We start from the raw sequence: 12,137 nt of genomic DNA, 5'->3' as shown, positions 1-12,137 counted from the left end.
GAGTGAGACGCAGCAGGTGCGGACCCTGACCCTATGGTCCACGCCCTCAGCTGTAACACCCGGTTCCCAAGGGCGCCCTCCTCATTAGATCCTGATGAGCACTGACCAGAACCACCCACGCACCCCCTGACTGGCACTTGGCATGCCCTCCATAAAAGGAAGCTAATTTCCAAGTCCATGGAGACGCCCAATAATTTCTATTCTATTTCCCAGTCGTCCACAGCCATTGCCTTAGAGACTCGTCCACAGAACGTGCCAGGCGTTGACATCAGTTCACTGCCGGGGAGTTCCTAAACCCCCCCCGCTCTTCTCCCTGTCTTGGCAGGGGTCAGAGCGACGTTGACCGTTCCCCATTCCAGCGTGGCCCCTCCCAGCCCCGCTGCCCTCCGTCCTGGGAGATTCTAATGCGCTGCTTCCGCAGCTGCGTGTCCTCGAGGGTGGGCTGCTGGAATCCACTCCGTCTGAGCTCAGAGCCTTGACTCCGGTTCAAGTGGTGAGACACCCTCTGCCTTCCCCACGCACACCTTTGTCCACACCTTTGTCCGTTCATTCCCCAAACATTCCTGAGCAGCCGCTCTGTGCCAGGCAGGGCGAGTCGGCCGCTGGCAAGACCGACGTCTTAATGTCTTAACCATCAGTCCCCTTTGCACGCCACGTGTCATCCTTAGATGAAAGGCGACGTTTCCCTTTGCTGCGAAAAATGGAATGAAAGCCGGTGCTGAGCGGTTTCGCTTCCTCTCAGGCCCCTGGTAATTTTAGTTCATTTCCTCCAGCGATGGGCCGTCCCTGGTCTGGTTCTCCTTCTCCTGATGAGTTAGCATTTCCCACAAGCCTCTGCTCCTCCCGGGTCTGTCTGCACACAGCCCGTTTTCTTGGATGACCGAGCTCCTGCCTGGAATGAGCCCCGCTGGTCCCCTCACAGGCCTCTCCGGGAAGGGGGTCCGTCGGGATCAGCCAGTGTTGGGCTGCAGTAACGAGCACCACCCGTGTCTGCCTTCCCGCTCACGCACCCGGGGTGGCTCGGCCCAGCAGGCTGACCGAGGCTGTGCCGCAGCGGAGGGACGCGGGCCTCTGCCCCTCCCCGGATGGGGCCAGCACTGGCCACGTGGCTCCATCGCGGGGCGAGGGGGTGAGGAAGTGAGTTCAGGAAGGAGAGGAGAGGGTTCGGGGAGCCCAAGTTCCCGGCACAGGCTGAGTCTCGGTCACGCGAGGACTGCGGTTCAGTTCACAGACCCCCTCAGGTCTGACACAGCCCGGACCCCGCGAGGTCCTGCGACCCAGGGCCACACCTCTTTCTGGCTGACTCTCCTCTTCTAAAAGCTGAGCTGTCCAGTTGCTCCCGGCCTCTCTCCTCTCCACCCCTTGTCCTCGCGGTGGGAAATGCGTCGTTCTGACTTGGTTCCCGAACACGCTTGCTGAGCCACCCCAGGCGGGGCGATCTGAGCACCGCAGCCCTGCTGGGGACCATCGGAACACAGGACCGTGGGCGCAGGAGAGACGTGAGCCGGATGGCAAAGGAGAGCAGGCTTCTGCCGACGGGCGGGGACAGACAGTCGACGGACGGGAAGGGTCCCCCCCACCCCAAGAGCCTCGCCTACAGGCTCAAAGAGGGGCCCCTGCCTTGCCGCCCCCGCCGCCTGGCTCTCGGTCCCACAGCGACTCAGACTCTGCACGTTACCCAGGTCCCTCTGAAAGCCCTGCACCCCAGCACTTCGGGGCGCCTGGGCGGAGGGGACTGGAAGCGAGTCCCGGCGGCCCGAATGCAGCTGCCCGAGCCGGGAAGCAGAGGCACCGACAGTCACACACACGGGCGCGGAGGCTGCACCGGCTGCTGGGGCTACACGCGGACTTCCAGCAGCAAGTGAGCTCAGGAGCGTGTGTGAAACCGGAACGGAAAGGGGTGCTGCCAAGCTCCCCCCAGTACCGCACAGCGAAGGAGAACTGCTTGTGGTACCCCCCCCCGCTACTAGGAGGTGTGCTCAGTGTTACCCACAGACTCCTCGTCCGCTGTTCCATGTCGATGAAGCCGCAGATGTTAGACGGAAGCTCCGAGACTCTGCCGCGCGCTTGGCCCACCTGCGCGCGTGTCCCTAAGCGTGGACCCCACAGCCGGGGTCGGCCGCGTCGTGCCCGCCCGGACTGAGGGCACGCTTGGCTCTGTGGCTCCCAATTCCCTCGCTTCTCCCTGGCCCACCACCAGGCCTCCTCCAGGCGGCACAGAGGCCCTGTCTCCGTGGCCCCTTCTCCATTTAAAGAAGTAACCGCCCCGCGTTTACAGACCGTTCTGGTCACTTTCCGGCGGCACCCGAGGGAGGCAGCTGAGCTTTGGGAACTTGGGGGACACGGCCCAAGGGAAAGGCGAGAGGCAAACTGATTGCACCCCGAGGAGGAGCTGTTCCCTGTACGTCAGACGTGCAGGGTTGTTTCGCTCTTGGTCTGAAGCATGACTGGACGTCATCAGACAGACAGACAGAGACAGACAGACAGATATGTAACTACAGACCTATAGACACCTGCTCGTTTATCCACGCACTGATATAGAACAGTCCAGGGCTCGGTGAGAAGGACACCGACCCACCAAAAGATGCAGCGACATGGACAGCGAGCCCGCTGAGCAGTAAGGCTCCAAGGTTCGACCCTCCCGAGGCCGGGCTGGCCCCCTGCTTTTCGACTCGGCCGTAGAGGCCGCGAGTCAACTCCCTGTTTCACGAGCGAGTTCAGGCCAGGTTTCTGCTGCCTGGACCAAGAGGCTGGATGCTCCGAGGCCTGGCCGCTCCCTGCCCAGGCCCCCTCTGTGGACCGGCCCGGCGCGTGATCACATGTTGTCAGCCGGAACGCGCTGCGCTCAGCAGAGCAGGAGGTGCGGCTACTTGCACCCACGTTACGAGGCCGGTAATGGGACTGACCCATCTCTGGGGCCAGGGCCGAAACGCCCTGTTCCCAGGCCAGCTAACGGGGGAAGCAGGAACGTGTAACCGTGTCCGTCACCATCTCTGGAACAATGTAAACACACGCTCTGCTGAAGGCAGCGAAGGGACGCCTCTGGGGTCTGGTTCTAAAATCCCGCCCGGGAAGCCTTGTGAGGTGGGAGGGTGCACGGACGCACGTCATCGCTTCTGGGCTGAGCGGGCCGGGAAGGGACAGAATGCTTTCGGAGAATCTGCGTCCAGTTCCCCTGCGTTACCTCAGCCGGAGACGCGGCTGGCTCACCTGTGCTGCGGCACTCGGAGGAGGAAGCGGAGCTCGGGTCAGGCTCGGAACCGCCGGGTGGTAATGTCAGAGGTGGGGTTTGAACCCAGATCCTTCACACTCTGGAGCCCCCTACTTCCCCCAAAGCCACGCACACAGACCCCCGGGACCCAGTGGAAACACAGCTTCCGATTCAGCAGGACTGGACTTCAGGGCACGCTCCGGGGTGAGGCTGAACCTGACTGTCACCCGCGTCGAAAACAGGACCTCGGGCAGCCACGGGCCCGAGAGCCTACGTTCCCTGAGAATTAGAGCAACCTTGGGAAGGGGTCTGATTTTTGTGGACCGCGGAGCTGGTGGAGGTCGGAGCTAATTTTACGTAGCTCCTGCGGGGCAGGGGCCTCCAGCTAACATCTGGGCTACATAAGTATTTAGCTGTACAGAACACAGCTCTTTTTTTGTTTTTTTCCTAACATGCAAAGGAGTTTGAAAATTCCCTTTTGTTCTGCAAGCAGAAGCTTCCCCGGAGGAGAGAGACGGCTCATGCGGGACCCTGCTCCTTCGGGGTGTTCCGCAGCGCCGGCTCCTCGAGTTGCCCGGCCGTCGGTGGGCAGCAGCGAGGCAGTCAGCTAGCTGAGCTGTCGCGGGGCTGCCTGGTCTCCCCCCCACCTCCCCCACGTGCTTTCCAAAATGCTAAAATCACAGCGATTCTGCAAACTGCTGTGAGAGGTGGAACTGTGAGGAGGGATGAGTACAATGGAGCTCACGTCACACACCCGGGGGAAGTCCAACTTTTCAGGAAAAACAAAAATCCGAACAAGAAAAGAAAAATTTTTTGCACAAATTCCAGAAGGGGGAGGGGGGGCAAAGAAACTTGGCCCAGGGACCCTTCCGCTGAGAGTCTAGGGAACCCTGAGTGGCGCTGGCTGGTGGCTCCATGCTGGGGGGGGTGTGGTCCCCTCTCGTGACAGCCCAGTGCACTGCTCACACACAAGCGTGGCTCTGAGCTGCCTCTCCGACGCCAATGAGGTGCCACCACAGCCTTCCTCCCCGACGTGAGCTCATCGCTCATCTGTCAAGAGCTGCTGCCTCAACCCCATCACCCAGCTTGTCTGGTAGCTGCCGCTACAGTCACCCACGGGAACTCAGTGTGCGTGGGCTGTGTCCACATGGCCCATGGAACCCAGCACACGTGGGCAGTGTCCACGGAAACCCAGCATGTGTGGGCCGTGTCCACGTGGCCCATGGAACCCAGCGTGTGTGGGCAGTGTCCACGTGGCCCATGGAAACCCAGCACATGTGGGCAGTGTCCACGTGGCCCACGAAACCCAGCACATGTGGGCAGTGTCCACGTGGTCCATGGAACCCATCACGCGTGGGCTGTGTCCACGTGGCCCATGGAAACCACTGTGTTCCCCGCTTGAAGATCTGTCAAGATGCAAACTCACTATTTGGGCCCTTTTTGTGTACGTGTGTTATACTTGAATTTTAAAGTTTACATTAGAAGAAGAGAAAGCGGGACACTCCCCTCTGGGTGAAAATGTCTTCTCCGAATGATTCCAAAGCAGCACCTGGAAGGTGTGGGCACCGCTCCCCACCTGCACCAGGTCCTCTGTGGGCCTGACGTAGTCTCCTCCCTGCCCGACGGCTGCTCCTCCACCAGGACCACGGCTCCCGGACCTGCGGGAACAGGACGGCCCTCAGACGTCTCCTCGCCGGGCTCCCGCTTCCTGTCTCCCTCCCGCAGCGAAGTGACTTTTCCAGGCCCCCACTTTCACTGGGACCGTCCTTCTCAAGCCTGCAAGGCCCACACCACCACCACCACCACCACGGAGTCCGGGATAAAGCCCAATTCCTCTGCACGGTGCTCCGGTCCCTTTACAGAATCAGGCCCGGAGGTCCCTTCCAACCCTATCCACTGTGCCCCCTAATGAACCAGCTCTCCAGCCAAAGGGTCCCCTCACGGTCATTGCCCCTCCTGGGTTTGCAGCCTGCACCCCGTGCAGGAGAGAAAGTCCAGGTCCTCTCAGTCTGATGCCTTCTTCCCGGAAGGGGGCACTTGGATTTCGTTAGCCTGACCGAGGAGACCCGACCTGAGCCTCAGACGGTCCCTCTCTCCCGAGGCATCGGTCAGCCGTCAGGGGCTACCAGTAGCCACAGGACCAGCTCCAAGGGTCCGAACCAGACACTGAGTTGCTCTGCAGAAACAGACCAAAAGTCTCGCCCTGCCTCCACCCCAGAACCCAAGGACGGGATGGGACCGGAGCCTGAACACCAGGACGCTTTCAGGAGCGGAGGGTCCACTGCGCGGGAAGATGGGGTGCTGAAGCCCCTGCACTATAGATGGCCGAGCTCCGGGGTCCTCCACGTAAAACCTGCCCCCCAGTGCTTCTGCGTACCTGCTCTCCCCCTGAGCCCTGGGTGGAGAGAGTGGACTGGTGCCTCCGGTGTCTGCCAGCCAGCCCAGCGTTAAACTAAACTCTACTGCTTTCCTCAAAAGCCAGGGCCACCGTTTTGGCGTCTCTGCACCGGTCAGTGAACTCTCGGCCGGTAACATAGCCCTTGAAAGGAGCGGGTCAGAAACAGAGTTTCTGAACGGTTTTGCACCCAGGCACCCACCCCGTCTGCTCCGGACACTTCAAAACACACACCGAGTGAACTGGGCGCGGAGAAACTGCCACCCACCACCCGAGGTGACACAGCGGGGCTCCTCCAGCTGCACGGGGAGCCGCTGGGTCCCGGGGAGCTTCTGATGGCAGGGACTAAGGTCACAGGGCCTCGGGGCAGCTGACACCCCAGGGCCATGTTCCCCTCCCTCGAGGTCAAACCTTTCTGAGAAAACCCTGCTCTTTCAGGCAGTTAGGGCCAGAGTTCCCGGCCGGGGGCCTGGGCTGGGCACTTCTTGGCTCTTCCCCAGTCAGGCGGCAGGACGAGATAGGATGAGGCAACGCGGCCCGGCAGCTGCCCGGGGAGCCAGCGGAACCCTGGCCTGGGCGCACTGCCGCGGAGCTCAGGGGACGCCGGCCGCGGGGACAAGCTGCCCTCACGTGCGGGCATTCGGGAGCCTGCGTGGCTGACCCTCGCCAGCGGCCGTCCACAGGCGGGGGAAACGCCAGTGCAGATGCGGAGTCAAGACGCCTCCCATGGGCCCGAGGCCTGGCGGTGTGACCTTGGCCCCTGACTCCGCGCCTGTGAGCGGGTGCGCGGGAAGTGCCTGTCTTCAGATTAACCCTCTAGGTGCCAAGCCCCCTCCCACACCCATTCTTGGCTTCCCTTGTGCTGTGACCTCGCAAACAAGGTACCCCGTGACGACTGGGAGGGGGAACTGAGATGTCATCCAACATCAGACTAGACTAGCATGACTGGCCCGGGGGCAGACTCGGACACCAGATGAGTGTGTCCCTAAACGTCCCTCCCTGGACGCGATCTATCTGAAATCCTTCCACCCGACTGGGGACCCAGACCTTCTTTTTAAATAGGAGGCCCTCTGGGCAGATGGGGTCTCACATACCAGCGGCACACTAGCAGTCCACGACGCGGAGACTCGGGGTTTCGGGTGGGAGTCGGAGGATGAAGTTAATCGGGGAGCCCAGACCATGCGGGGGGCGGGCCTGGGCCAGGCAGAGCCTCCCCGAGAGGCTGTGAGCAGCAGCCCCCTTAAGACTGGATTCTGAAACCACAATGCCCAGGTCTCAACCCCATTGGGAAAGCTAATGAACCGCCCCGGGCCTCAGTTTCCCCAACGGTAAAATGGGGGTGATGAGCATAGGGTTGTCGTGAAGACTGAACGGGTTATTATGTATCAGTGCTTGGAACGGAGCCTGGAACACGGTGTCACACGGGTGTTAGTTACGGAGAAACTGGGGAAGCTGAGGCAAAGGTGCGTCCGACGAAGATGACGCCTAAGACAAGTGTGTCCCGTTTCCAAACCCAGGGCCCGGCCAGGGTCCCTGTCCCCCTGCAGCCCAACCACTCCCAGGTCCATAGTCTTTGCTGCCAACACAGGGAAGGGCTTCCCCATGACAGCCCAGCCACATCGGGGGGAACGAGCATGGGGGAGCACCCCGGGCAGCGCAGTACACATTCCGCCGGCGGATTTCCCGCAAGGCTGCAAGCCACTCGCTCTGCCAGTGTGTCTGTGGATCGAGGCTGTGTCTAGCTTGTCCTAAAGGATCCCCGTGAAAACAAAACTACAGGAGGAGAAAGGCAAGTGGGTAACCAGAAAAAAACACACTGCGGTTGGGGGCAAGGACTGTGACGTAAACACGGCACCTAAGACCGAAGCTGTTTATCCCCATCACCCTTCTAAAAGCCAGTTCACGCGAGGCCATGACCACACCTTGACCTCAGCCTTGGGGTGCAAAAGACAAAACTAGCTTATTCTGCTTTTCCTTGCATTTGGCCATGACCTCACTTGCCCTGGGGCAACAACCCAAAGCAGTCCCTGCCTCCTCTTCAAGCGTCACCGGCTTATAAAATAGGGGTGAAGACACTCCCCGACCAGAGCTTTGGAAGGTCTCGATGACATCATGTACGCAATGAGTGTGGAGACACCGCACGCGTAGCTGGTGAGAGTTACACCAGCACCATTCATTTTCATTTTCAGTGTCAGATGAATTGGAATTGGTCCTCGTTGAAAAGCTCCTCTTTTTAATTAATTAATTAATTAATTTTTTAAGCCTCACCTGAGGACATTTTTTCATTTTTTGTGTGCAGATAGAGTGTGGTGGGGGAGAGAGAGAGAGAAATGTCGACGTGAAAGGGACACATCGACTGGCTGCCACCCGCACGACCCAACCAGGGCCGGGGACAAACTGCAACCGAGGTACATGCCCTTAGCGGGAACCGAACCCGGGTCTCTCCGGACCGCAGGCCAACGCTCTAACCGCTGAGCCAAACCGGGCAAAGCTCCTCTTTCCTGAACACCTGGACCCTGCTCCTTCCACAACTGGGCTCGTACGAAGGTGTCATTCTGGAGCAGAGTTTGGGCCACCCCGGTGCCGGTGCCGGCCGGCACGTCCCACAGACACTGCCCCAGGCTGTTAGACGTAACCAGACACCTGGAGGAGGGAAGTACATGCCCATGCTCCCCACACCCTTCAGCGATGGAAGGGGCACAACCTGGCACCAGGAGAAGCGACCTCGGCCAGTGACCTCATTTCAAGATGAGAACACCAAGGCCCAGAGAGGACAGCACGCCCAGCGTCACGTAGTGCGTGAGATGAGCTGAGGAGAACCCTTGCCTCCGACTCCCCGGAGCGCTGAGTACTCCATCTTGGGGTCCCCGAGAAGGAAGTTTTCTGAAACCACTTACACAGGCGACGGCAGATCTCTTTCTCTGAGATGACAGTATGATGGTGTTTTGTGTTTCTGTCTTATCCCCCCAACCCCCGCCCCGGACTCTCAGCTACTGTGCACAGGACCCAGGTCCCATCAGCTCTGCACCCATGTTGTGTACCCGCTGCGTGTACAATGCCAAGTGCAGAGACAGTTTCTGTACAGTGACCAATGCCCTAAAGTTGTTCACCTGGGTCTAGAAATCTGTCCAAGTCAGTCATCAGAAATATGGAGCAAAAGAAAAAAAGGTCTTTCGTAAAGATGTCCAGGCAGGTAGTCCTTGACATAGTGAGTCACTGGCAAAACATAACTGACATCTGACTGTGAGGGAATGACCGACTGTACTGCAGTATACCCATGCAACGGTGGTGAGATTGTATTCTTTTTAAATCCTTACCCAAGGATATTTTTCCATTTATTGTCAGAGTGGGAGGGAGGGAGAGAGAGAGAAAAAAAAAAATCAACATGAGAGAGACACATTGGCTGACTGTCTCCTGTACGACCCTGACCGGGACCAAGAACTGAACAACAACCAAGGTTCACACCCTTGACCGGAATCGAACTCATGACTCTTTGGTCCATGGGCCGATGCTCTACCTGCTAAGTCAAACTGGCCAGGGCGAAATTGTATTTTAATTAACTTAATTGTATCAAAATGGGAAAAGGTTAAATGTGTAACCAGCAGGTTGTTGCAGCCGGGCCCTGGCCCTCAGCCGGCACTTAGGAACCTCTGATCGAAGTGACCACTGGGGCCAACGCTCTCTCCCCGGGACGTTGTGTAAGCAGACCCAGGGCCTTCCAGATCGCACCAGAAGCTGCAACTTGCTCTGCTGTGACCTTCGGCCCGAATGTCACAGCTCACAGACTCTCCACTGCTCCCCGTGCCCCAGCGGCCGCAAGGCTTGGCTGCTCTGTGTCTGCAGCATGATTCACACGATTCCCCGATCTTCTGCACTGAAAACACTGCCAGGCCACAGCACATTGCTAAGAATGTCCGTACGCAAGGCCCCGTCCTCCCCCCAGCACGGCCCACCCCACCCTGAAGGAACCCCCCGCATTGCTCCTAGGGGAGGAGTCACCACGTCCAATCTCAATAATGCTTCTGTCACGTTCAGTTGTGAACTGTCTGGGAACCCAGTGGGCACCCTCTCTTCTGCTGATGGTGGGGCAGGAGGGAAGGCCTGGAACCGACGCTTGCTGATGCGGGCAGAGGGCGGGCAGAGCGGCCAGGGAGGTGGTACAAGGGGCAACGAGTCCACACTCTTGTGCATGTGTTTTGCACCAGAAACACGGCCTTGGATTTATTCCTGAGCCTTGGAGGACTGGGGGCTGCAGTGGTCGCTGGGGAAACGAAGTGACGGCCTGAGCGTTCACTGTTCTCCAAGGGCCGAGCGCTCACTGTTCTCCAAGGGCCTGAGTGTTCACTCTTCTCCAAGGGCCCGAGCGCTCACTGTTCTCCAAGGGCCCGAGTGTTCACTCTTCTCCAAGGGCCCGAGCGCTCACTGTTCTCCAAGGGCCCGAGTGTTCACTCTTCTCCAAGGGCCCGAGCGTTCACTGTTCTCCAAGGGCCCGAGTGTTCACTCTTCTCCAAGGGCCCGAGCGCTCACTGTTCTCCAAGGGCCCGAGCGTTCACTCTTCTCCAAGGGCCCGAGCGCTCACTGTTCTCCAAGGGCCCGAGCGCTCACTGTTCTCCAAGGGCCCGAGTGTTCACTCTTCTCCAAGGGCCCGAGCGTTCACTGTTCTCCAAGGGCCGAGTGTTCACTGTTCTGCAAGGGCCCGAGCGCTCACTGTTCTCCAAGGGCCCGAGTGTTCACTCTTCTCCAAGGGCCCGAGCGTTCACTGTTCTCCAAGGGCCGAGTGTTCACTGTTCTCCAAGGGCCCGAGCGTTCACTGTTCTCCAAGGGCCCGAGCGCTCACTGTTCTCCAAGGGCCCGAGTGTTCACTCTTCTCCAAGGGCCCGAGCGCTCACTGTTCTCCAAGGGCCCGAGTGTTCACTGTTCTCCAAGGGCCTGAGCGTTCACTGTTCTCCAAGGGCCGAGCGCTCACTGTTCTCCAAGGGCCCGAGCGCTCACTGTTCTCCAAGGGCCCGAGCATTCACTCTTCTCCAAGGGCCCGAGTGTTCACTCCTCTCCAAGGGTCGGGAGTGGGTCTTCCTTGCCAATGGCCGATGTCTGACCCCCGAGGAGGTTTCAGGGACCTGCCAGCTGCAATTCCGGCTCCAGCAGACCCAGGCTGGCCGCGCAGCCCCCCGGCACAGTCAGAAGGACCTGCTCTGCTAGGAAATGAGGCGGTGAGCCCAGAAGGTGCTCCCGTCGGAGGGGTTACGGGCGGGTTACTTGGCGAGCTCATGGCCAAGGGTCGGGATGTGGGCATCCCAGGACTCCCAGGACGGGAGACATCTGGGGAGTGGGGAGGGAAGTGCGGAAACAGGGAGCACAGACGTCCCTCCTGTGACCGCCCTCCATATCGTGACTCCTCCTTGTGCTCCGAGAACAGGACCCTCGCCTGTGTCTTGAGCCCGGTGGTGAGTTTTGGGGCGTGTTTAAAAACAGGACCAGCAAGATCATTATTCTTTTCATTTAGTGTTCAGTTTGTTTGTTTTTTCCCCCCAAGTTGATATACACAGCCCGAGAGAAGCTGGATCACTCGCTGATATCACAGCACAGATCACCCTCCAGGTGCTCAGCCAAGGACAGCAGGCTCCCCGCCGAGCCCCAGCTCCCCAGCCCTTTCCGGGGCTCCTTCATCTGTGTCCCGTGGCCAGAAAGGGGACACGAGCAACTCACCCGCTTCTGTAAAAATTGTCCTGGCGGGGAACTCCACCTCCTCATTCCTCGTGGAAACCAGAATGTCAGTGATGGAAGGAAAAGTGAGATAATTAAGTCGATGTGACGCCTTTGTTTTCAATCATCGCTCCCATTTCAACGAGACCGCCACAACCTTACGCGTTACGGAGTGTCAACTATCAAAGGAAAAAGAAAAGCCCGCGTAGAACGGAACCCTTTGAACGGCGGGCATGAGCCCAGTGGCTGCGGACAGGTCTTCCTTGTCTGTGCTCGCTGATTAGGGCGTCCGAGGCCCAGGCAGTGCGCCCCCCCCACCCCCCGGCTTCCCTTCCCTCCGGCTTCAGCTGCTTCTCCCCCTTCACAGCGCAGGGAGGCTGGGGGGCACCGCTCGCCCCAGAGCCCTCCTTAAGTTCACGATTGCAGCCCAAACCTGATGATGGAAAAGCATGAGGGGTTTTGTGTTGTAACAATTACGGCATTGAGAGCCAGGGCTCATTCCCGTGGCCAGTTCTCAAGCCGGCTTCAAAGGCCCCCCAGGGGACGAGTTCCAAGTCCGTGTGTGGGAAAACGATGCCCTTCCCGGGGGCACGTGGTGTCCGCGTCCCCGCGGGCCCAGCCGCACCACCCTGAGGATGCCGACAGGGACCCTCACCCGTCAGCACGGACTCCCGCAGGTCACGGCCTGGCCCCGCGGAGGGAAGAGAGTCGGGTCCGTCCAGGGCCGCCCACGCCTTCCCTCGGAACCCACGCGGACCCCAGAAGGCTGCAGAGGACCAGGCACGCCAGGCAGCCCTGTCCCCGCGCTGGAAGCCGCCTGGGCCGGCA

The sequence above is a fragment of the Molossus molossus genome, unplaced genomic scaffold, assembly GCF_014108415.1.
Source record: "Molossus molossus isolate mMolMol1 unplaced genomic scaffold, mMolMol1.p scaffold_m16_p_24, whole genome shotgun sequence".
Classification (NCBI taxonomy): domain Eukaryota; kingdom Metazoa; phylum Chordata; class Mammalia; order Chiroptera; family Molossidae; genus Molossus; species Molossus molossus.
The sequence above is the reverse complement of the archived record's forward strand: the minus strand, read 5'-3'. Positions refer to the sequence as shown.